The sequence below is a fragment of the Papaver somniferum genome, chromosome 8 (assembly GCF_003573695.1).
Source record: "Papaver somniferum cultivar HN1 chromosome 8, ASM357369v1, whole genome shotgun sequence".
NCBI classification, from domain to species: domain Eukaryota; kingdom Viridiplantae; phylum Streptophyta; class Magnoliopsida; order Ranunculales; family Papaveraceae; genus Papaver; species Papaver somniferum.
In genome coordinates this window covers 35,668,140-35,695,142 of record NC_039365.1, presented here as the reverse complement: position 1 = coordinate 35,695,142, position 27,003 = coordinate 35,668,140, and the positions used below count along the sequence as shown (strand labels likewise).

The 27,003-nt window shown below is 40.4% G+C and overlaps 1 pseudogene; it reads left to right on the top strand.

Annotated features, from left to right (window-relative positions):
* Nucleotides 1-2,156: 2,156 nt before the first annotated feature.
* On the top strand, nucleotides 2,157-26,148 carry LOC113305392 (annotated as a pseudogene).
* The last annotated feature ends 855 nt before the right edge of the window (nucleotides 26,149-27,003 follow it).

The window sequence follows — 27,003 nt, the reverse complement described above, 5'->3', positions numbered from 1 at the left end:
GAAACATGGGATCGGCCTTGTTTGGAATGCGCGTGGCGCATTTAGGAAGATCTTATTGGTCGATGGGAAGTGGGGCCGGAAAGATAGGGCGCGACCACACTTCCAGCGGGTTGTGGCAGATTTAAAGCGACCTGATTGGTCGATGGAAATGGGGCTGACAAGCAATATGGGGACGTCCTTGTTTGGAATTTGTGTTTCGCATTTAGGGAGACCTGATTGGTCTATGGGAAGTGGGGCCGGCAAGCTAGGGCACGACCACACTACCAGCGTGCTGTGGCGGATTTGGTTGCTTAGCTTGGCCAGGCGTGGTTTCGACCAACGGGGTTTAGTGAACTCACAATTTTGATTGAATTGTTCACAATTTGCAGCTCATTTTCCTGTTGGTTTATTTTCATATGCTGCATATGTTTCTATGTTTAGTGGCTCAAACTTTACTGAATGGAACGAACATGTCAAGTTCACCCTTGGTGTACATGATTTGGATCGTTGTCTCCTGATAGAAAAACCTTCTGCTCTTACTGACACTAGAAGCAAGGAAGATAAAAGGATGTTTGAATCCTGGGAACGTTCGAACAGATTGAGCTTAATGTATATGAAAATGACAATTACCAGCAACATAAAGACATCCCTTCGTAATATCGATAATGCTAAAGAGTTTCTCAAGATAGTTGATGAACAATTCCGATCTGCTGATAAATCTATTGCAGGAACTCTAATGACACAACTCACCACCATGAAATATGATGGTGCGAAGGGTATGCGGGAGCATATTATTGAAATGGCTAATATTGCAGCTAAGTTGGATGCTCTCGGAATGTCTGTAGCAGAATGTTTCTTTGTTCGTTTTATTTTGAACTATTTGCCTCCTCTGTATGGTCCGTTCCAAATAAATTATAATTCACTTAAAGAACAGTGGAACGTGAGTGAACTAGCGAACATGCTAGTTCAAGAGGAAGCAAGGCTTAAACAACATGGAAACTTCACTGCGAATGTTGTGATTCAAGGAGATCAAAAAAAAAGGTAGAGGCCCAAGAAAGGAAAGATGCAACGACCACCAAAAAGCAAAGGGCTTGCTGATGCCGTACATGCCAAGAAAGATGAACAGTTAAAATGCCATTTTTTAAAAAAGCCTGGACATTTTCAAAATGAATGTCTAAAGCGAAAAGCATGGTTCGAAAAGAAAGATGAGCAAAATACCTTTGTATGTACTTTCGAATCAAATTTTGTAGAAGTTCCTTCTAACACTTGGTGGATTGATTCGAGCGCTAATGTTCGTGTTTCCAATACATTACAGGGATACCATTCAAACCGAAACCCAGGTTCAACTGAACATTAACTTTTAATGGGGAACCATAGTATGGACTAAGTAAAAGCAATAGGAACCTATCTTTTTTTTTGCATACCGGACATCATTTAGACCTTTTTGACACCCTTTTTGTACCCTTTTTGTCCCGAAATTTAATATCCTTATCCAAACTAGATATGTTGGGATACTCGATGTAACAAATCAACGTTTTAGCTTGTATAAAAAATCTTTTCTTGTTGGTACTGGTACTATATGTAATGGTTTGTATCATATTAACCTTGATAAACATTTTGTTGAAAGCTTATTGTCCCTAGAATGTAATGCTTGTATTAGAAGCAAACGAAGCACGTTTAAAGCAAACTCTGCTAACTTGTGGCATAAACGTTTAGGACACATCTCCAAGGAAAGAATAAATAGATTGGTGAAGGATAAGATTCTTCCAGAACTCGACTTCACTGATTTTGGAGTTTGTGTGGACTGTATCAAAGGGAAAGCAGTCAAGCAATCTAAGAAAGGAGCCACGCGTAGAAGTAAGCTACTTGAGATCATACACACATACATATATGGACCTTTTACTTCTGCTCCGTTTATAGGCGGAGAATTATATTTCATCACATTTATCGATGATTTTTCACGTTATGGTTATATATATCTGTTACACCATAAATATCAAGCAGTAAATGTTGCTGAAATATTTATCACTGAGGCCGAGAGACAGTTAGATAAAAAGGTGAAAATCATACGATCTGATCGTGGTGGTGAATATTATGGAAAATATGATGAATCAGTTCAGAATCCTGGTCCATTTGCCAAACTCCTAGAAAGGCTTGGCATTTGTGCGTAATACACAATGCCTGGAACTCCTCAGCAGAATGGTGTTGTTGAACGACGTAATCGTACTCTACTTGACATGGTTATGAGTATGTTAAGTAACTCAACTTTACCCTTAATGTTGTGGGGTGAAGCTCTTAAGACCGCTATGTATATCTTGAATCAGGTTCCCAGTAAATCAGTTCCAAAAACTCCTTATGAGTTGTGGACCGGAAGGAAACCAAGTTTAAGACATCTGCATGTTTGGGGTTGCGCATCGGAAGCTAGGAGTTATAACCCACATGAAAAGAAATTGGATCCTAGAGAAATTCGTCATGAAGGAATGTTCACCCACCATTGCACCTATACAAAAAGGTGATAAGTTTAGTCAGCTGCAATGCCCAAGAAATAATCTTGAGCAAAAGGAAATGGAAAAAATTCCATATGCTTCTGCAGTGGGGAGTCTTATGTATGCAATGATTTGCTCAAGGCCAGATATCAGTTTTGCAGTGGGAATGCTCGGTCGTTACCAAAGTAACCCTGGTATATATCACTTGAAAGCAACAAAGAAAGTAACGCGATATTTGCAAGGAACGAAAGATTATATGCTTACCTTCAGAAGGACATATAACTTGGAAGTGGTTGGCTAGTCAGATTCCGATTTTGCTGGATGTTCAGATAGCCGAAGGAGCTATATGATTTAGAAGCGTGAAACAAACAGTATACGCTTCATCTACTATGGAGGCTGAATTTATAGCGTGTTTTGAAGCTACAACACATGCTTTATGGATGCGAAATTTTATCTCAGGCCTTGGACTTGTCGACAGTATTTCCAGGCCGCTGAGAATTTATTGTGATAATATCGCAGCAATTTCTTTCTCGAAAAACGATAAGCGTACAAGTTCTAACGCCAAAAAGTACTTGGAAGTAAAATTTCTTATCGTTAAGGAAGAGGTTCGGAAACAAAAAATCAATGTGGAATATATAAGCACGAAGCTTATGATCGCAGATCCATTAACTAAAGGGTTTCCACCAAATACCTTTAAGGAGCATGTGACGTCAATGAGTATTAGCCCCTTATAAACTTGTATGGATGAATAATCGATTCCGCGTAAACTTTTGAGATCTCATGATATATGTTGTTTCTTGTGTTTTCCTGTATTTCCTGCTTGTGTAGACAGACTTAAGGAAATCAATGATACATAAACTTTTTGATTAATAAGGTGCTTAGTCTTGAAAACTAAATGGACTTATGTTTTCATTATTTTGTTATATTTTAATAGTGTAGTACATGGAAGGGAGTATGTGGACTATTGATGTATAACTTCCATGACTCATATTACCATGTTACTTGATAGTGATGTTATAGCATATCGCAATGATTTTAACTCTCAATATCAGAACTTGCGCATTTTGTTTCGTATCAAGCCCTTGTTTAGTATATTGATTCTGTAACGGGTTTATGGGGAAAGTGGGAGAATGTTGTAGTGTGTGGCCCAATAACCCGAAAAGAAATGAATTGGTCTTGATCCAGGGGAGAAACCATTGCCGACCGACCGCCATCGACTAATTCCAGAGAATTCTAGCTAGACGACAGAAATGTCAAGTAAGGCGGGTTTTGTCATGATCTTATCTCTTACAAGTTCCTTTGATGGTGTTGGAATCATTGTTGATTTATGCCTGCACAACAAATAAAATCAAACAAGAAACAAATAACGTTATGGCTGAGTCGCGGACTAGGTCGCTTTCTTTGAGACGTTTCGCGGCTCTGCCCAAGATTGTGCAAGCAGTTCTTCAATGGCGCGTCGTCCCCAGGATAAAACAACCAAGATCAATCTCTTACACAATCACTCTTGCACGGTGAGAGGATATGAAACTTTTACACTTCATTCTTGCTCATAACTCTTTAGAAAAAACCAAGGATAATCACACACTTGTTTTTTCTTTCTCACAAACAATTCATTTTTCTCTGAAAACCAAAGAGACATAAAAGAAAACTCTCTCACTAAAAAATGTTTCAACAACTCTTCAAGTTCTTTTTAACACCAAAACATAAATGAAAAAACTCTCTCATAAGAAAATGTACTACAACTCCTCTAACCTTTTTCATAAAAATTATGATTTTATATTAATAACCAAGGAAATAAATATGAGTAAATGAAGGACATTATTAAGATATTAATTAGCTTAATTAACCCACTCAATTTGAAAACAGTTTTTGGCATTAAAACAAAATAAATTCATTCTTTAAGGAAAGGAATAATCGTCACACTAAAACCATTTAATTATGAGAATAACATTTGGAAATTAATTAATGTTTTTAAAACACATATCTCAACAATCCCCCACTTATATTTTTCAAAACATTGAGCAAGAAATTATAGAATTGTGCATAAGCAAAGGTGTCTCGCGACTTGAACCTTTACGTAGTGTTAATAGGCTCTCTTAAATCTGACCATAGAGTGAACATAATTCTTGAACTCTAGGAGATAAAATGTTACTTAACACACACGACTATACTAGTGTAAAGTCTAAAGCCAGCACATTATGGTCATGTGCTTGTATCCCAGTTTAATGAATGATCTAGAGAACTTCCCATATTCTCATAGAAAGCGGCCACACTTTCACATTCACATAGGTGAGTTTATCAAGAGTACTCCTTAAAGTACCCTACACTAAATAGAGATATAAACATCCTTAAGAATTTAAAATTTTAAAATTAAAATTAAACTCAACCTTTTATCGCTTCCGGATGTCATGCCGTGGGATGAATTCTTCAAAAGCATGATTCTCTCATCTCCATATCATTTATGACTTCGTCTAGTCCCTTTGAACCTATTTCTAGGTTGAGTATCCATCATAGATGACTCAATCTCAATGGGCATCAACCTCATCCCTACGATGTATTCACATCTTCTTATGAATCCTTTCGTCAAAGGACTAATGAAAGCTCTTTCCAGACACTATATAATCCATTCTCATAACATCAACTCTTGTAGTTGTCATAACGTTCTCAATTCTTGCAATAGCCACGGTACTATCACATTGGATTAATATGTCTTTTCCTCTATCCACTATAGAGGATTGAATCACCCCATCCATTGAAGGATTCAACTGAAAGGATGTCCAATCAGCTTCACAACATCCTTAAATGATTGCGGCAACCATTTAGATAGTATATTTCTAGGTGTGAGCTGTGTTTGAAATACCTCATAACCTTCTCAAAATTTTACCAATTTTCCATACTAGGATTGGTAAATCTGAATATAAAATCCCCACTACTGAGGTAATATAATAAACCCCCACTACAAAAAATACTTATATATATATATAGTCAATCACGTAGCAAAGAAACATAGTGAGCTACCATAATAATGTCTAGTGCAATCACACACAATCCAAAAGCATTAGCACTAAACCAAATGAGTGAAAACTAGTTTAAAGTCAGACTATATATGTTTCTATCTCTTTTAAAACTCTATTTCCATTGAAATGAAATGTTTTCAAAGAAAGAAAAAATTCATTTCAAAAACATACACATCTTCACTCAAGTCTTTCATGTGAAATAGTAAACTAAGCATGTTCTCAATTTCATTTTCATCCTTTAACTTAGAACACAAATTCAACAAATCACTTATGCATACAAAACAAAGAGTATTGTGCATTTCACTTTCATTAATCCTGAAATCATTTGGATGAATCAAGTAAACAATTTTTATTTTATAAATTGTTTTAACGTTTTTTTTAGAATATAAATGATAACATATCTAACTTATATGATTTCTTTTATTGTAGAAACTACACAGTTTTCCATGCTTGGTTTACATAGATTCTCATTTTTAACTTACACAAAAGTATATATTTCTAATTATGACTATAACAAATCATACATCGCAGAACCAACATCAACAAAACGAACATGTAAGTTAATTTAGTGACATCAATGCAAGTGTCAACAATTTCTGTATGTCTGTCTAAAAACAATAGGCTCACGAATTTATTTATCCAAAGAATAAATTTTTGAAGAACAAAGTTAATTTATATTAGAAGTTATCTTTCTAATCATAAGCAACAAAATATTCATGACTAAATTTTAGTCTCACTATAAATACGTTTTTCTAGGTTCATTCTTACTGAATTACTTGTCACCTTCATTTTCCTAGTTCCTCTAATTCAAATCAAATATGTTAAAATATAGGATATTGAACCCCCACTATTTTTTGACTCAAACAAGAATTTCAAAACAATATCATAAGACTCCAAAAATTGTGAAAAAACTAATGAACCAATGATTTAAACCCAAACAATTTTTGTGAAAACAACATTGCCTGATTCACTATTTAAAAGATCATATTTGATATCAAGACAAGTTACTCAAAGCATCTTTATAAAATTCTCAAATATTTTATTTCATCCAATATATTGCAAGTTGCGTAAGATTTCAAAGTATACATGTTTTTATGAGTTAGGTAACATTACATTCATGTTACTCAAAGAATTCACCAAGATTATAAGAAAATATAACATGCTCATATTCATCACTAACTCATTGATTTCTTAAAAATCATGACAAAATCTCATTTCAAATATTGAAATTCAATTTATGTTATGATAAAATTGCACTATTATGCTCAAACATTTTACCTACAACATATCATTTGTAGTATTGCAATGATCAAATTCAACAAATTTATAATCTCAATCTAGGAGGAAACAAGATTGTTTCTCATTTCGGAAGTATGAACATTTTAATAAAATTGTTCTACCCGAAGTAACCTTTGAAACCATACCAATACCGAAAATCCTAATGATGTGAGTATATCTCAACACCACTTTCTTTCAAACAATTTGGTTCAAATTTTGAACCATAACCTATCAAAACAAACATGGTGTAAAACACCAATATATACCAACCTCTCACAGTATCCACAATTCACATTAACTTAGCTTGAAAAGCGTTGTCAATAACATTTGATATCCTTGCAATACCGTGCAACAATAACAAATAAACTCATAATCAATATTATGTTCATTTCTTGGTGAGAGTTGATATTCACATTGGTTTTGACTAGGTTTCAAAATATTTCAGTTTTGGGTTCGTGTAGAATTCCATCTCATAAGTTCCAAACTTATATGAGTCACATGTTTATTGTCATACACAATAGTTCTCAATATCTTGTTTCCCTAAAATTTATTCTAAGATTGAACAATCAATTTATTCAATTTAGAATTCCATTATTTGATCACTACAATTACTACAAATAGTTCATCAAACATACCTCAATTTATTTTAAAGCCCAATTGGTTATAAACCATTTTCCATTCTTTACGCACCAACAAAGAAATCAGCAACCTTATTGCTCCTCACATCGATTAATCTCCCGTAATTTTTATTTCATTGGAAAATAAAAACTTGCTCAAATAAGTGAACTTTCACCTGTCACAATCATGTACATGTGAGCATTTGAAACCAAAAAATAAGTAACGTACGCACTCGCATAATTACTTAAAAATCAAATGAAACATATCACTTCAAGTTTCTCTTAAATTTCAAACAAAGATTTAAAGTTATATAGTCATAAAATCATACATATACTTATAACTTTCTACTATGCATATTATCAAACACACATGGTGCATTAGTTTGATTTCTAACAATAATCTTCTTTTTCATTACCAAAACAAGAGCATAAAGAAATAAAAATCCAAACATATTTTTAATGTAATTTATTACATTTCTCCAATCTCAAGTATCGTGTCCCCTATTTTAGATAGACATACATAACGATTTTGAAATTTCCACATCTCTCGATTTAAAAATTCAAATGGAAAACTTCAAATTGGATTTTGAAGATTAATTTCTGATCTATGAGCTTCATGTTACACTATTTCAAAATATCTACACAAATATTAGCAAAAACGAATTCATTTAGCAATAAATTTCTGCCCGACAAAATTTTTCAGATACGTTGTTTAGTACTCTAAAATACTTTTAGTGCTTCAAAAATTCTGAATTTCGGCGTGGATTATCCTCATGATGTCTAGTATATCTAGTAAATGTTTCTAGACCCAATTAATTTTCATGTAGGAGATAAAAATAAAATTCAAAAACATGTTCAAAAATATTTGTTTATCATCAATAACATTTTTCTATGATAGGTTTTTATGATGAAAAATATCATCCATAATATAATCTTAGTCCATCAAAATTAGATATAAAATTAACTTTAGGTACCGGGTTACCTAAAATCTCAAGCATCATGTTCAATCGCTAAATTAAAATTACACCGGTTATAATTCTATAAAACAAAACAAAACAATGATACTTATCGTGTTTTAGCAATCGTTTTTCTTTTGATTTCCATTGCAGAATAAACGTCTTAAAATTGTTGGAATCATTGTTGATTTATGCCTGCACAACAAATAAAATCAAACAAGAAACAAATAACGCTATGGCTGAGTCGCGGACTGGGTCGCTTTCTTTAAGACGTTTTGCGGCTCTGCCCAAGATTGTGCAAGTAGTTCTTCAATTGCGCGTCGTCCCCAGGATAAAACAGCCGAGATCAATCTCTTACACAATCACTCTTACACGATGAGAGGATGTGAAACTTCTACACTTCATTCTTGCTCAGAACTCTTTAGAAAAAATCAAGGATGATCACACACTTGTTTTTTCTTTCCCACAAACAATTTTTTTATTTGAAAACCCAAGAGACATAAAAGAAAACTCTCTCACTAAAAAATGTTTCAACAACTGTTCAAGTTCTTTTTAACACCAAAACATAAATGAAAAAACTCTCTCATAAGAAAATGTACTGCAACTCCTCTAACCCTTTTCATAAAATTTTTGATTTTATTTTACATAATTTTTTTATGGACAACAAAAAAAACAACTCTAAAACAACTACTCACATTCTTTTTAGTTTGTTGGGTCCCATGCTATCGATTAAGTGACCCACTGCTTCCATCAGGCTTATCATCACCCTCCATTGGGGTATATTGTTTTAGAGTTGTTTTTGGTGTTGTACGTGTAGAACTACTCTTTATTTTAATAGCCAAGGAAATAAATATGAGTAAATGAAGGACATTATTAAGATGTTAATTAGTTTCATTAACCCACTCAATTTGAAAACGGTTTTTAGCGTTAAAACAAAATAAATTTATTATTGAAGGAAAGGAATAATAGTCACATTAAAACCATTTAATTATGAAAATAACATTCGGAAATTAATTAATGTTTTTAAAACATATATCACAACGGATGGTAAGAAACTTAGGCTATAAATAACAAGGTAAGAGATACTAAGAGTTTAGTCCTTTGCCAAAATAATAGATGTTACTATAAAACACCATCAAAATAGTTAGTAACTTGTCTGAATTGGTAAAAAGAATATACATCATCATCGGAAGTCTGTCAGTCCTGTGTTAAATGTGAAAAAGAAGAAAGGAAATACAAGAGGCCAGTATATGTCAACTTCGATGGCTACCTCATCGTCATCAGGTAAGTTATACCTTCTCATAAACAGTTTGATGCTAATTAGTGTATAAACGTAGCAGACTAGATTAATATAGATCCTGTTTCACAACTGATTGTGATATCAAGATTATTAGAATTGTTAATATTATGAACCCTGAATTCCACCCAGGTATTCCAGTTTCAACTTATTTGTGAGATCTGTACTGTAAGTTGACTTCCTGTTAACTCTTTTCAACCAGCGCAAATCATCATTGGTTCAAGCTATGGTTCATCTGGTAAGAGTCTAAGGCTGTCTAACAGTTAGACTAATTTAGTTACTGTGTTTCCTTAACAAATCTCTTGAGATCTCATTATTGTTAATTGCGTTTAGGTTTCTTACGTATTCTAATCAAAGTAAGCTTCCTTGATTAGATTTGACACCCAATTGAAGTATTTCAATTGACTTAGCTAAAAAAAGAAAAGGATATGTATTCAATTAGCCTTAGCAAATGAGATTATATTTAGTGTCGAAGTTCAAAAATCACTGTTTAAGCTATGGCTCCTCGGATAATTTTTACTATGTTTTGTTTGAATTTGGTGTGAGATTGGTACAGCTTAACTGGATTAGGTATCTCATTCGAAGCCGCATTTAACAGAGTAGATTTGCTGTTATCATGCTAAACTTGGGAAATGAAAGGCAAATTTGATTTGAGTTTCTTATTGTGAACACGTAAATCACGAAGGCATCTATATGTTCACAAACAATGTTCGCACTCTAGGTACATAGTCGCACTGATGATACAATTGCATTGATTCCTTGTCTCAAAACCTTCGGGTTTATCATTGCCTCATCTAATAATATCGCGAGAGGCGTTTACGCAAGGGAAGATAAAGAAAACGAAGTATAAAAGTAAAACTCATGGAGCGTTAGACGAATATAAAGTGCTGAAATGTAAATAAGACTGGGATTTACGTGGTTCAGCACTAAGGCCTACATCCACGGGGTTGTTGTTTCACTGTGTATTTGATGATTATAGAGATAGTCGAGTGACTTTGGAGTTTACATAGGTCTGTGTATTGTAAAGGACAAACTTACACTCAAAATCCTTCTCTCTCTCCTTCTCTCCCTGGTTTTTCCCATCCCCCCTCTCTTGGTGGAGAGGGGGTATTTATAGGGTTAGAGTGTGGGACCCATCTCTGAGGGCCGTTGGAACCTTATCTTCTTGTGTTTTGTGTCCATCACGTGGAGATCTTCGCTCATTACTTGATCACGCAGAGTCATCCTCGTTCGTTCCACGGATTGATCGACATGTATACTGCTCAGAGTGTTTAATGCGGGTAGTTGAGACGCATGCTCGTGTCAGACAAGTGTCTTCTTCCCCTGTCACATCCATGTCAGTTAACCTTCTCTTCACCGTTGATCTTAGCTTCTTTTGGGCATGAGATAAAGTAACTCTTCGGGAGTTATTTGGTGCTCCGCGGTACATCGTGTTTTCGATACATCTTTTAACTTCTTCCCTTAGATTTGTTCGGGCAAAGATCAGACGTCGACGAGATGGGCTTCTTGGCTGTGGGCGTGTGTCATCATGTTTTGATGACTTTGTCTGCATGCTCTCCACGTGTCTTCCTGTATACACGTGTTTGATGATGAAATATGTACACACAATTTGCCCCTTTTCTTCGGGCTTGAATGTTTAGTGGGAGCATTGAAGAAAACAGACGTTACATATTCTTCCTCTCTCCTAATAACTTCTCCTAGATACTTGGGCATGTTTCTTACTTGTGCATTAACTGCTCATTTAATGGGCACGTTTCCCATTCCTCCTTTAACTTCCTTCTCTTTCTTTCGAGTATATTAAGGAGAGGAGAAAAATTAATTTCATTCAACGTTACACAAAATTAATTTTATTCTCCCTGTCAGTCTTCATTCTTTGTTCTTCAACCATTAAATTCTTTCTGCCCTAGAATTAATCACGCTCGTTTCTTCTTTGTTTCTGGTTTGTTGTCTTCTTTCGGGATTTTGTTTGTGGTGGTAAGGTTACTTTTCTTCGTTTCTGTTGTTTTAAGTTTTGTCTTGATTGTAAATTTTCTGCTGCTGTCGTCCCTTGTTTGTGATGAAGAACATCTTTTGATACATGTATGCTAGTTTGACCCTGTTCTTCTTCTCAAGTCGGGGAGGGCATTGTTTTATTTTGATTGGATTTTTAAGTTTAGGGTTTTAGGGTTTTGGGGAATTCAAGCATGTATGCTAGTTTTAGGGTTTCTGGGCTATATTGAGATGAACTGCTAATTTTGTGGTTTTTTGATCTTTGGTGATGTCCTCGTGTTTGGTTCTAACTTGTTTATATTGTACGTCTTCGCAACCATGTCTGACCGTCCGCGGCTTCCTTATCCAACTCCTACATCCAGTCTACCGAGATCCCCTCCTCGTAGAGAGTCTGATACATATCCACCTAGGGGAGATCTCTCTAGATTATCTCAAATGGATCCCCGCGGTAGTAAAGTTTCGTCTTCTTCTGGGACGAAGGCCTCTCCTCCTAAGAAAGGGGATCATCGAAGAGTCCTTCCGGGTCTCGATATGCTGCCGGTCGTGTTGCTTCTCGTCCTCGTGATGACTCTAGGTGTACGCAGACACCTCCTCGTGGTGGCGCCTTCGATATTCCTCCTCTTCGTTCTGTAGCGCCCGTGCAGCACCTCTGCCGCCGCCTCCAGTACTTTCTTTCAAAGGGAAGAACTCCAAAGGTGGTGTGCGGAGAACTGAATCGTCTAAGAATCCTCCTTTGAAAAGAAGAGCTTCTGAAGCTTTTGTTGGTTCGTCCGATCCCGCGGAAGAGGATGATGCTGCCCCGGTGATAGCAGCGTTTCGGTCAGCAAGAGAAAGCACGTTCAAGCACATTGACCTTGAAGTTTTCAAGGAAAATCATGAGCTTAAAGCCTTCGAGGTTCGTTATATTCCCCTGAGATGATATTACTTACGAGTTCATCTCGAAGTATCAGTTTGATGAGTTTCCACCTGTTGACTACGGTTGGAGCCTTCGAGGCGGTCTTATGCTGCGTTGTACAAGTCTGGGATTCCTTTTATTACGATGTGCTGGATGGTCGTGAAGGCTCTTCCACCAATACTCACAGTCGTTCCGTGTCGCATTATCGGGGAATTATCTTCGTGCACTGAGGGAATGTATCTGCGGAGTAAGGGGAGACGACGATGACATTTTACGTTCCAAATCCCGCTGAGAGGGAAATGGTATACTCCTGAAAACTTCAACAACTACTTTGGGATTATGTCAATAGTAGGAACCGTAAACCGTGGAGTGTTAGCCTTCGGAACTCGCTGCTCCTCGGGGAAATTCGTCTGTTAAGCGAGGTGAGCGATGCCAAACTGAAATGTTCCAGGCACCGAGGGGTCGAGTCAGGGAAACTTTTTACCGCGCGCGAAAGGATCAAGCGTGACCATGATTATGAGTGGCACGCCACTGTTATTGAAATTGTTGGTCCTTGGGCGTATCATTGGATTCCCCGTCCGCGCGGTGGCGTCTTCTGAGAGCAGCAGGCCTCGTGAATCTCCTCCTGCTCGTTATGGAGATTTCTGTCCTTGGCTTTTAAATTTTCGAATGCATGAACTTTCCTTATGCTCTCGACGTCGTTAAAGGACGAGGGAAGGTTCTGTGCTTACTTCCATCGAGAGTGCCACTACTTCCAAGGTATGTTATTGTAGATTCTGGCCGCGCCCCTCCTTTTTGAAAATCAAATTTTGTGTGAAGAAATAACTCTTTTGTGGAAGTGTGTGTTTGCAGTGTCGAAGAAGAAAAAAGATTGGGCCGAAGCAGTCTTCTATTGTGACGGGTGAGGCTGAGGGTTCATGAAGAGTTACCAGTCCGATGAACGAAGAGTTTTCCGTGGATAGGAAATGTCTGATGGGGAAGAACGCACTGATACGCCCCTCCTAATGCCAGAGAAAGAGATTGGTGCGGGTTGTGATGGTGTTGGAAGGGATAAATAATACCGCGGTGGCTGGGCGGCAGTGTTATCGCGGACATGTCCGCTCCTGCTGGTGAGGCTGCGGAAACTCTCCCCACCATTTCTCAAGAGTTCTCCTTTGACAGGATTTATTCGCAGGGGAACTCTTTGACGGTTCCCTCGATTTTCCCGAAGACTTTTCTTTGCTTTCCCCCAATGATGATTGGGATGTGCTCGGGGGTTCTGGTAAGGAAGACGCTGCTGTTCAGAATGAGGGCGCGGATGATCAATGCGCGTTGATGCCGAAACTTGTGCCGATGGGGCAATATCAGCAAAGGGGAGAGTCTGTGGTTGACTCGCCTTCCGAGGATTTCCCTCATTCGCTGACGTTTGAGGGTGAGGATGCCATAATGGATTGGCTCAAGAAAAAGAGTCTGTGTTTGTCCCCCATCCTGCCCCGGTGGTTGCTGGTGAGAAAGATTCCGATGCTTATACCCGTCGGATGATGGAACTATCTTCCGAGGCGCGTGTTGCTGAGATGTGGGGGAAAAGCTTGAGTGTTCCAAGGCTACCCTCGTATCGGAGCCTCCCCTCTGTTGCTGATGATGGCCATAGCCGATGGGTACCAATATGGTTTTCCCCAGCAGCGTGTCTTGGAGGTAAGTTCGTACATATCTCTTCGTGACAATTGAATCCTTCGGTGTAATAATGTTTGCCGTTTGATGTGTAGATGATGAGGAGTGAGCATTGTAACCATGTTGTATCAATTCTTTAAGCGAAATCTTTGAAGCTGGAGGCTAAGCCGTCACAGAGAAAAGGCATTATCTGCGGCTGAGGTGGAAATAGAAGAACTGAAGAAAAGCCTTAAAGAGAAAGAAAGGCTGGGTGAAGCGGAGGCTGGTCTTCGTTCAGAGCTTGCCGCGTTCGCCTGAGTTAGAGCAAACTCGCGGCCAAGTTTCAGCTTTCACAGGTTTGGTTCTTTTCATTTTACCCTCGTAATTCCTCTATACTACTTAGTTGTTCTGTCTGAGTCTCCCCACCCTATCTCAGTGGGTGGCGTCCCCGAGCTGATATGGCTTCGAAACGAAAGGGCACGGCAAAAATCTCGTATCAAAGAGCTGGTCGAAAAAATTAAGAGCGAAGCCAAAAAGTGGGACGCTCGAGCTGAGGGATGGCGCGCAAGGCATGTTCAATGGTTGATATGCAGAATCTGTATAATCATGACCGTACTTTGTTCAATGGTACGCTGCTGTGGACACGTGAGAATCTGCGGGAATCCCGTGAGCGTACTTCGTTGTTGGAGTCTAGATACATCTTCTGGAAGAGGAATTACAAAAGGCTCGCTCCCTTCCTTTTCCGGGAATTAAGGAGAGTATGTTGTGTCTTACAGAGAAAGGGACGATGCCAGAGCCGAAGTTGGGGCTCTCAGCAAAGCCCTTGCTGCGTCTCGCGCTGAAATAGCCCGCCAGGCTGAGTCTGAGAGGAATCTCGAAGTATGTATGTACAGACTTAGGGGGTAACAGAGATAAACAACGAAGTCAACCACCTTCGTCACATGGATTCGATGAAGCAGGTAGAATTAGATGCCAGTCAATTTACTCTCACCAACCTTCAACTAGATTATAAGAAATTATCCGAGGAATATGACTATCTTGATGAAGCGCGAGATGCGGTTGTTAATGAGTATGAAGAGGCTTCGGCTTGTGTCGAAGGTATAACCTATTTCGTCGAGTGTGATTGTGTCTTTTCTGTGCTAACTCCCTTGTGTTGTCTTTTTCAGAGCTCGAGGGACAACTCCGCGCTGCAAATGAAAAATTTGAAAAGGCTCAATCTTCCTTAGCGCAGCAGGAAGAACAGACTAATCATTTTAAGAGTTTGGCGGCATCCCGCGAGGAGGCCGTTGGTGCTGCTTCTAAAGAAGTGAATCGTCTATCTCGTTGTTATCTCAAGCCCACCAGCGGACGACAGTTATTATGCATAAGGCTCGGTGTCAATTGGCTGAGGAGACAAACAAGATGCTGGAGAAGATTGAGCTTGGCCTTAAGACCGAGCATGGCCTCGTCAAGAGCTATCCGCGTCGTCCTGTACCTGCCTCCTTGCCTGGCTCCTCGGGACCCTCATCTGGTGGGAGCGTCCCTTCAACTCTTCGGAACAACCCTGCTGATGGGGCGGCATCATCTAAGTAGAGACCGCGGCATTAGCCTTCCGTTAGATTTTGCTAGTATTTTGTAAAAAGAATATTTTTGATGTGTTTTCCTTGAATTGGCCTTGCCGCTTTTTGTAACCAACCTTTATGAAATGGATCTTCTTTGATATACCTGCAATATCAGTTTGTTGTTTATTTTAAGCATTGTGAGGAAGGACACTAAAAACAAAAGAAGAGTGTTTTAAGTGTTTGGGTGCGATACCGAAGGGAGGTACCTTCGTGATCGTCTTGAGACCTGTCACCCCGCTGGCGAACCCTTGGCCAGAGGATTCCCAGACGGTGGGGGCCGAGGCAACGTTCTAGGATATGGGGTTAAAATATTTACATACACCCATTCCGTCGACCCGTTGCCTTAAGATTGGTTGGGTATCTCTTTCTGCTGGGTGCCTTCCCCCGGTCTTACACTTATGGACACTGATGGGGGAGCCCTGAGAGATTGTAGATTAACTTTTCCCCAATATTGTTGATAGTTTTGTTTACTTGAATTTCAGAAAGCTTGTTTGATTGATAGGTTGAGGCCTGCTACTCCTCGTCCAGAGATAGAAACATGTAGAGCGGTTACGCTGCCTTCTTCTTCTGGTTCTTCACGCAGATGCAAAGCTGCGTTGCTCCTATGGGTAGTACGGTTTGAGCCACTTAGCATTCCAAGGATGCCGGAGAACCTCGCCTTTCAGATTGCGAAGATAGTAGGAACCGTTTCCCGCAATGTCGTGTATTATAAAAGGTCCTCCCCACGTAGGTGCTAGCTTTCCCCATTTCTTTTCTCGTTGATACTGTGGGATTGTTCTTAGCACATTGCCCCTCTACAAAATTTCGAAGTTTTACCTTTTTGTTGTACTCCCTTGCTAGTCTTCGTTGATAATTTTCCATCTTCTGCAATGCTGCTTCCCTTCTTCCTTCCAGGTCGTCCAATCTCTCTAACATCATGTCGTTGTGAGATTTTTCTCCCATGCTTCGGTCTTTGTGGTTGGCATGAGGATCTCTGTTGGGATGACTGCTTCAGCTCCATAAGTGAGGAGAAACGGGGATTCCCCAGTGGCAGATCTTCGTGTTGTCCTGTATGCCCATACACATTGTGCAACTGTTCACACCATCGCCCCTTATGTTCGTCTAATTGCTTTTTGAGGATAAGGGCGAGGGTCTTGTTAGTGGCTTCCGCTTGTCCGTTGCTTTGAGGGTATATGGGGGTGGATTTGTTCTTCCTTATTTTGAAAGTATCGAAGAGCATGTCTATATTTTTCCCTGTAACTGCTTACCATTATCGGACACGATTTCTGCTGGTATGCCGAACCTGCAAATTGTTTTGGAATATGAAAGTAAACACATCCACGTCTCTGATCCTGGCTAAGGCTTTAGCTTCCACCCATTTACTGAAGTAGTCCGTGGCTACTATCAAAAATCGTCTTTTCCCTGATCCTTCGATGAAGGGACCGACGATATCTATGCCCCATTTTGCAAATGGCCACGGGCTATCTACTGAATTTAACATTGTTGCTGGCGCGTGTATCTTTTTGGCGAAACGCTGACATTCTTCACATCGTCGGGACATTCTTGCGGCATCCTGCATCATTGTGGGCCAGTAATATCCTTATATTTTTGCTTTGTCGGCTAGTGATCTCATGCCGCTATGATTCCCTGCGTCACCATAATGGATGTCTTTTAGAATTCGATGTCCCTCTTTTCTGGACAAGCAGCGTAGCAACGGTCCGAGGAAGGATTTCTTGTACAGGATTCCATCCCGAAGGTCATATCTTCCTACTTTGGAGAGTATTTTCCTGGCTTGTTTATGGTCCGCGGGTAAGGTTCCTTCTTTAAGAAACTCATGGATCACCATTCTCCAATCATCTTCGTTACTGAAATCTTCGTCTTGATTTGCTCTCGACAGGATATCTTCTTCGTCAAAATCGTTATGGATGTCTTCTCCTACCTGGTCTTCGATATTTTCTTCCACTGTATCTTGATTGGTAACGAAGGAGAATTGTGATGCAATCGAAGGCTCGTATACCCTTGTTATTTTAATATCTTCGACGCTTTTGTCCTTCAGCATCGGTTACCCCCATCTCTATCATTAAACGTAGGGCATGTACGACTGCCTCGTATTCGACGATGTTGTTAGTATGCTCTTTGAATTCTAACCTGAGTGCCTGTACGATCCTTTCTCCGGTTGGGGTGGTGATGACGATGCCTATTCCTGCTCCTTCCTTATTCTTGGAACCATCGACGAAGACTTCCCATTGTCTTTGACTCGCGGGTTCGAGGATATCCATTGGATCCTTACTTTCTTCCTCGGCTTCTGGCATTCCCATAATCTCTTCGTCGTTGTCCAGGGGGAGGTCTGCTAAGAAATCCGCCAAAACTTGGGATTTTCGGGAATGTTGAATTTCATGAATGATGTTGAATTGGTCCATGTGGGTGTTCCACTTGACTATTCTGCCCACTTTTCCTGCGCTTTTAAGGACTGCTTCCAGTGGTGCTTTGCATGGGACCCGGATGACGTGAGTTAGGAAGTAGGTTCTCATCTTTTGAGTAGCCCATACCAATGCTAGGATAAGTTGTTCGATCTTCGTGTAGTTCCTTTCCGCAGAATTTAGGGTCTTACTGACATAATAAATAGGTTGTTCTACCTTCGTATTGGTTTTGACCAACACTGCGCTAACCGCGTCTTCCGTCGCTGCTATGTATAATGCCAAAACCTCAGCAGGATCAGGCTTCTACAGGATTGGAATTGAAGCCAGGTGTTCTTTGATTTTCTGGAAGGCTTCTTCGCATTCTGCGGTCCATTCAAACTTACTTCCTTTTTTGAGAGTATTGAAAAAATGTTTGCATTTGTCCGAGGATCGGGCAATAAATATGCCCAAGGCTGCTATGGACCCATTGAGCTTCTGCACCTCTTTTAAATTATTCGGGGATGGCATTTCTACTATGGCTTGGATCTTCGATGGGTCTACCTCAATGCCCCTTTTTGTTACCAGATATCCGAGGAATTTCCCTGAAGTGACACCGAAGGTGCATTTCTCTGGGTTTACTTTCATGTGATGCTTCCTCATTGCTTCGAAGATATCTCTCAGATCCTGATGGTGATCTTTGCGCAGCTTACTTTTGACGAGCATGTCATCAACGTAGACTTCTAAGGTACTACCGATCCATGGCCTGAAAATAGCATTGACCATTCTTTGGTATGTTGCCCATGCGTTTCGAAGTCCAAAGGGGATTCTGGTGTAGCAATAAAGGCCATGTGGGGTGTAGAATGCTGTGTGTAGTTGATCTTCTTCTGCCAGGGCTACTTGGTTGTAACCAGAATATCCATCCATGAAAGATAGCTCTTCGTATCCTTCTACCGCTTCAACCAGCTGATCTATGCTTGGTAGGGGATAGCTGTCCTTTGGACATGCCTTGTTGAGGTTAGTAAAATCGATGCATATCCTGACCCCTCCATTTTTCTTAGGAACGACGACCATGTTGGAGATCCATGTAGGGTACTTGACTTCTTTGATGAACCCCGCTTCTAGTAGTTTCCTAAGTTCTTGTTCCACTGCCTTGTGGTATTCTGGTGCAACTTTTCTTGCTTTCTGCCTGAAAGGTGGCGTGCCTGGTTTGATGCGCAGCTCGTGTTGGATTATTTTCGGGTCAATCCCCGGCATATCTCCTAGATTCCAGGAGAATACATCCGCGTATTCTTTAAGTAATTTGGTTAAGGTATCCTCTCTTTTTTCATCCATTACGGTCCCTACTTTGATCATCTTCTGGTTTTCTTCCGTTCCTATGTTGATTTCTTTCACGGGCTCTACTGGTGTGAACACCGGCTTCGGATCCCTGAGGACTGGGACGTTCTTTGATTGCTATTTGGTATGGTTCTGTCCTTCGTTGGCTGCTGAAGTACCTGTTTCTGTGTTTAGGACTTTATCACCCTTTGTCAATCCCCTTCCTGTAGTTTCCTTGAGGAACAGGTCTATGGCCTTTTCTTTCGCGGCTTCTTTATTTTTACTTCTTCGGGTTTTTCGCTGCTCTTCTTGTTCGTTGTTGATACGATCCTGAGTGGCTTGGAACTCTCTTGCAGAGACTCGGTCTCCCTTGATTTCCATCACTCCCTCAGGTGTAGGGAATCTGAGATATTGGTAGTAAGTTTCCGCTACTCCTTTGAGTTTATGTAACCACTTTCGTCCAATAATGGCGTTGTAGGGGGATGGGGCGTCAACTACGCTGAATCGTGTTTCTACTTTCACGGGTCCGGCGTTAACCTGTAACACGATGTCTCTCAATGGCTTCGTGGGTGTTCCATTGAATCCGTAGATGGTGTAATAAGAGGTCATTAGCTGTTCTTCATGGAGCTTCATTCGTTTGAATGCGTCGTAGAATAGAACGTTTACCGAGCTTCCCCCTCTATGAGGATCTTTTTGAGGTTACATCCATCCACTGGTAGTGTTAGGACCAGGGGGTCGTTATAGTCTTCCATATCTTCTTCGATATCTTCAGCATCGAAGATAATAGGCGAGTCCATCCACTCTTCGTGCTCATCCACCTCTACACCATCAATCTTATACAATTCGCAGCGGTCCTCGAACTGCTTCCGTAGCCTCTTTCCTATCTGCGCTGTAAGTGAGGGCCCTGCGGCTTCGGAACACGAGATGGTGTTGATTTTGCGGTTACCCTATGGAAGTTGGACTGGCTTGGTCCATTTGGATCTATCTTCCGCGACATCCTTTCGTATGTAATGGTGGAGTTCGCCAGCATCAATCAGTTTTTGGATCATTATTTTGAGGTTTTTACATTTCTCGGTCTGGTGTCCGTTGAAGCAGTGATATTCACAGTAATCTTTAGACTTCTTGGTTCTTGGGGGCTGTTTACCCTTAGACCATGGCCACTCCAAATTTTCCCTTCCTTTGATCTCTCGCAGGATCCGAGCATAGCTAGCATTGAGTTTCGTGTAAACTTGATCTTCGAATTTTTGATCGTCTTTTCGTCGTTCACCCCTTCGTTCCTTCCTATCTTCGTGAGGCCGTTCCACTGAGCTATTCCTTTTGGCCCCATTGGTTTATTCTGCGGAATTGGTACGGTGAGACCTCTGCGGATACGCCATCGGGTTTTCACTCTGGATTTCTTCAAGACGAGCGTGCTTTTCAATAATTATTCGAAGATCTCCCTCTGTCTTAGGCACGCTTCCATGAATATCAACAAATAGTGGACTCATTCGGTCTAATCCCCACTTGTAGCAGTTGATACTTACCACTGGGTCCACACTTCCTATGGCTTGGCAGATCTTGTGCCATCTGTTAGTGTATTCCCTCGTGGTTTCCTTGTAGCCAATTGCTAGCGAAAAGAGCTTATCCATTCCGGTGTTAACGGCTTTGTTGTACATGTAATTTCTTAAGAACTTTTCTGCGAGTTGGTCGTAGGAGTGGATGGAGTCCGCCGGAAAATTATCAAACCAAGACAATGCCGATCCCTTCAGGATTGATGGGAAGTATCTACAGAGTACGGCGTCGTTCTGACTCCATCTGGCTAAAACACGGTTACAATACCGAATATGTGCAGCGGGATCACTGGATCCGTCATAGCATTCGAAGGTCGGGACAGGGCACTTCAGCGGAATAGGGGTGTTGTCCAGGCGATGAGTTAGGGGCGTGGAATTAGCCTCTCTCATGACCTCTTCTAATCTTCCCCCGCCTTGTCTACTCTTTAACTTCCTGATCTCGGCCATCATTTCATCACGCAGCTCTTCCATCGCGCGGTGGTGCCCTACGCTCTTCTGCTCGTGATAGTCTGACTCTCCATCATTATAATCCGGGTCGGATGCGTTACTTCCCCTAGTCGCGTCTTCATTAGATGCTACGATGACTCTTCGGTCTCGATTTGGTTCTGGTGCCTTTGAATTTGCTTCATCAAGTTGTTGGCTGGTCTTCGTGCTTAGGGCAATCCGGTCTTTTAAATCTTGGTTTTCTCTGGCCAGCAGAGCTACAGCATCTGCGTAAACCTGCTGGCTCTTCTTCAATTCTTCAAGCTCATCCATCAATCGATGTGATTGGTTTGACCCCTGATTGGGAGTCCCAGCTCGTGCTACTACGGCCATGGTGCCTTCTTCTTCTATGGTTTGCACTAAAGGTGGTGGAGGTTCAGCTTCGATTGTTGGAATTTCCAAATCGGGCGGAGTGCCCATCTGCGGTGTTAGAGCCGCCGGCACAGTTTGATTCTGATCGTTTGTTGATGGCATTCCGAAGGTTTGCGGGTGTGCGGGTTGATGTGTTCTGGATTCATCCACCCTTTATTTTGGTTGGTGAAATCGATTCGTAGCAAGAGTTTTGCTGGCTTCCGCAGCCTTTGGGGCTGCCGCTGCCGTACTGTACTTTGTCGCCGCTGCTCTGAGAGCCGCGGCTGCAACGGAGTTAGCGTTCATAGGCGAAGTGATTTCCGCAGTATCCTGCCTCTGACTAGTCATTTTGGTTTTGTCTCCTTTCTGCTTGCTCCGGGTGATGACCGGGGTTGTCCTTGGTGCTTCCTTCGTCGAGGCTTTGGATTTTCCTGCTTCTTGCATCTTTTCCATCGTGGGTCCTTTTGTCGTTTTCTTTCTGCACAAGGGAATTTCAAACAGCGAGAAACAGAAATGTCCGTGCGGATCGGGTCAGTTTTACGAAATACCTTACTCCAAGGCAGGGAAAAACTCATTTGATTAAAACGTATGAGTGAAAATACATGGGTTAAAGTCTTATTAAAAATGCGGGTCCAGTGAAAGTACGTGGAAACGCGAAAAGATCCCTTTTAAAATGCACGTGGATCTTTTGAAAATTTTCGAAAACCCACCGGAAAGAAAGGTTCGTACGAGATCTAAAAAAAAATACAAATCCATGGACCTAAGCGATAAATCTTTTAACCAGTTTAAATTGCTTCGACAGATACTGCCAGGGCTATCGAAGATAACGGGCGCGTTTTTGAATATGGTAAAGTTAACAAGAGTTAAATACTGCTAGAGCTAATGAAGCAGAGTAATCATATGCTAATTTAAGATGAAATCACAGGATAAGATAAATATTTTACCGGGACGCAGTCCCCTCCTTCTAGCGCCAAATTGTGAACACGTAAATCACGAAGGCATCTATATGTTCACAAACAATGTTCGCACTCTAGGTACATAGTCGCACTGATGATACAATTGCATTGATTCCTTGGCTCAAAACCTTCGGGTTTATCATAGCCTCATCTAATAATATCGCGAGAGGCGTTTACGGAAGGGAAGATAAAGAAAATGAAGTATAAAAGTAAAACTCATGGAGCGTTAGACGAATATAAAGTGCTGAAATGTAAATAAGACTGGGATTTACGTGGTTCAGCACTAAGGCCTACATCCACGGGGTTGTTGTTTCACTATGTACTTGATGATTACAGAGATACTCGAGTGACTTTGGAGTTTACATAGGTCTGTGTATTGTAAAGGACAAACTTACACTCACAATCCTTCTCTCTCTCCTTCTCTCCCTGGTTTTTCCCATCCCCCCACTCTTGGGGGAGAGGGGGTATTTATAGGGTTAGAGTGTGTGACCCATTTCTGAGGGCCGTTGGAACCTTATCTTCTTGTGTTTTGTGTCCATCACGCGGAGATCTTCGCTCATTACTTGATCACGCAGAGTCATCCTCGTTCGTTCCACGGGTTGATCGACACGTATACTGCTCAGAGTGTTTAATGCGGGTAGTTGAGACGCATGCTCGTGTCAGACAAGTGTCTTCTGCCCCTGTCACATCCATGTCAGTTAACCTTCTCTTCACCGTTGATCTTAGCTTCTTTTGGGGATGAGATAAAGTAACTCTTCGGGAGTTATTTGGTGCTCCGCGGTACATCGTGTTTTCGATACATCTTTTAACTTCTGCCCTTAGATTTGTTCGGACAAAGATCCGAGGTCGACGGGATGGGCTTCTTGGCTGTGGGCGCGTGTCATCATGTTTTGATGACTTTGTCCGCATGCTCTCCACGTGTTTTCCTGTATACACTTGTTTGATGATGAAATATGTACACACACTTATAGTACATTTGATGTTTCAGATTGAGTACTCAGTGCAGTATCTTTTGTGATCGTCATCATTGTTTGCAAACTCATCTATGCTTCTTTTGCATTCATTTATAGTTCTTCTTTTGCATTCATTTATAGTTTTTTGTTCACACTATTTTGTAGATTTTACACAGATCGGGCACAAATAAAAATGTCTTGAAGGGGCGAATTACAGCAGAATACAGTGGTGTTGATATTGAAGTGGTCCAGAATGCCACACAGACTCCCGAGTTTCTTAAGATGAACCCAATTGGAAAGGTACATTGTTACTGCCTAGTGAGAAAATTGTTCTTATTTTCACTCTCGTCTTTGATTGTGTTGCTTGTTGGTTGTAGGTTCCTGTACTGGAAACGCCGGATGGTCCAGTTTTTTAGAGTAATGCCATAGCACGATATGGTGAGGCACCCCTCTTCCTTTCTCAACTTAGGGGGTGATGGCTTAGCAAACCTGTGTGCAATTTACTGTTTTCTGCTTTTACTTCAGTTGCTCGCTTGAAGGTAGACAATCCTCTCTTTGGTTCATCCTTGAGTGAATATGTAAGGCATAGGCTTTCGGAGGGGCTGTTTCTCAATCTTCTTCTTTTTCGTCATTTATCTTAGTATGATAATTGATGAGCTATTCTGTCTGGTATACTTGAAATAGGGTAATATCGAGCAATGGACTCATTTTTCCTTACTGGATATTGATGCTAATATTTACCGTTGGTTGTATCCACGATTTGGTCATGCTCCATATATACCACTGGTTAGTTGAAGCTTCTTTCAGTTTTCCATTGTTCCACCTGGACCTCCTTCGCTACTAATGGGCTAAATGAACTTAACTGGAATGTTTGTCTCCTGTTACAAGGTTGAGGAAGCTTCCGTTGCTTCTCTAAAGAGAGCGTTGACTGCTTTGAATTCGTATCTTGCTTCTAACATTTATCTGGTTGGTCATGGTATTACACTTGCTGATATAATTATGACATGCAATTTGGCGATGGGGTTCCGTTATCTCATGACGAAGAGCTTTACTTCGGAGTTCCCCCATGTTGAAAGATATTATTGGACGATGGTTAACCAACCAACTTTCATCAAATTACTGGACGAGGTAAAGCAGGCCGAATCTGTTCCACCAGTTCCATCTGCAAAAAGTCCTACTCCGACTAATGAAGCAGCAAAAGCGAAGGCAGAAAGTGAACCAAAGACTCAGTCTGGCAAGCCTATAGCAGAAGAAACCCCTGGGGAGGATGAGGCACCAAAGCCTAAGGCAAAGAATCCTCTTGATTTGCTTCCTCCTAGTAAGATGATCTTGGATGAGTGGAAGAGGCTTTACTCAATTACAAAGACCAATTTCCGTGAAGTAGCTATCAAAGGTAATATCTTTGCATTTAACTATCAACTTGATACCTACATTATAATTTGCACCACCAGGATTGATGTACGAGTCCATGTCTAATCAATCCTTGCTTGCTCAAGCTCCATGGTTAGTTATATAAGCTTTCACGAGTAGGTCATCCTCACTACAATCTACTTGAGTGTATATGGTTCTGTCCCATCTTAGTCCAGTTTTGTCAAACATCTTATAAATTGCTCAGTTTTGTCAAACATCTTATAAATTTAAACAGGGTTGATTTGGGAGTAGTTAAGTGGAAAAAGATAATCTTAACACCCTCGTAATATTTTCATGCGTGTCTCAGCAAATACTCTAGAAGTGAAATCCTACAATATATGAATTATATACACAGTACACTAGTTTTGGTTGATAGCTAACGCCACATCTTCAACCGGTATTGTCATATTAATCTAGAAGCCCTATTTAGGGCCCATTTATCTATTCCTGTCATTGAGTTTTCTATCGATAGCAGACCATGTAGCTGATTGTGCTCAGATCTAATATGAAAGGGGTCTTCTCTGCATGATTAATACAAAAAAAGATGCATATACTTCGTTTGCTTTTTGTTACTGTCTTTCTCTAGAATGATTTTCATATCTAGCGTTTCATTTATTCATTCTGCAGGAGTTTGGGACATGTCCAGAGGGATACTCTCTGTGGTTCTGCGAATACAAATACGTTCTGCGAATACAAATACAATGAGCCATGAGGAGAACACCGTCTCTTTCGTCACATTGAACAAGGTCGGTGTTTTTTGCAGCGTATGGATTTAGCCCGCAAATATGCATATGGAAAAATGCTTATCATAGGTTCAGAGGTGCCCTTCAAGGTGAAGGGATTGTGGTTGTTCCGTGGGCCAGAGGATGAATGCTATGATATGGAACTCTACGAGTGGTCAAAGGTTGATATTGCTGATGAAAACCAGAAGGAAAGGGTGAATCAGACGATAGAAGATCAAGAACCTTTTGAGGGGGAAGCACTGCTAGATGCCAAGTGTTTTAAGTGACGCGTTTCCTTTTCGTAAAACTATATTTCTTGGTGTTGTTTTTTGAGGTTTGTGTGATATTGGTAGTTTAGTTGTGTAGTTTTTTGGTTTGGCCCGGAGCTGCATGTACATACCGAAGAGGAAGAAAAGTAGTGGTTAGAGAAGTGAACTTTGGTTTTAGGGTAACAGATACATGCATTTTCTTTTTAATTTTTGGGTTATGCAGGCATTTTCTTGTGCTTGGCTGTGTATAAAGTATAAACTGCCGTTGTTTTAACCTTAAGGAAAACTTCCCCCACACCAACGCAGTTAGGTTCCAAACTTGGGACATGGACCTATTGTTCACCACCTACGCAACAAAAGTTTTCTCAATAGGGTTGCATAGTCTCCAAGCAATGGATACAAATTGGCAGTAAACAAAACAGAGTAGGATTTGGACACACTGTAGTGTAGTGTCTCCACTGTGATACAATTTGGACATGCATAAGTGATCATTAAAAAGCATACTGTCCATATATATATCAAAAACGTAGTCCGAGAATCCCGAGCCCGAGAATCCCGAGCCGTACATCCAAGTAGATTAACTGGTCACATATTAAAAACAAAATGAACTAGAACAGCATGAAACTAAGTGTTTTAGAGGGGGATATGATGTTCATCCAGCTACTAGTTATGTTCAGTGTACCAACGCCATTTGTTAATCCCACCAACTGCAAAGACAGATTCCTAAGTAAGTGTTACCTGTGCACAACTAAAATAAAATTTACAGCTTGTAATGGGAAACTCTACTTCACGTGATACCCCACATTCTAGAGGAGTGTCCATACCTCGATGATTTTCGAAATTATAGATACAACTTCATCAACCCAATCCTTG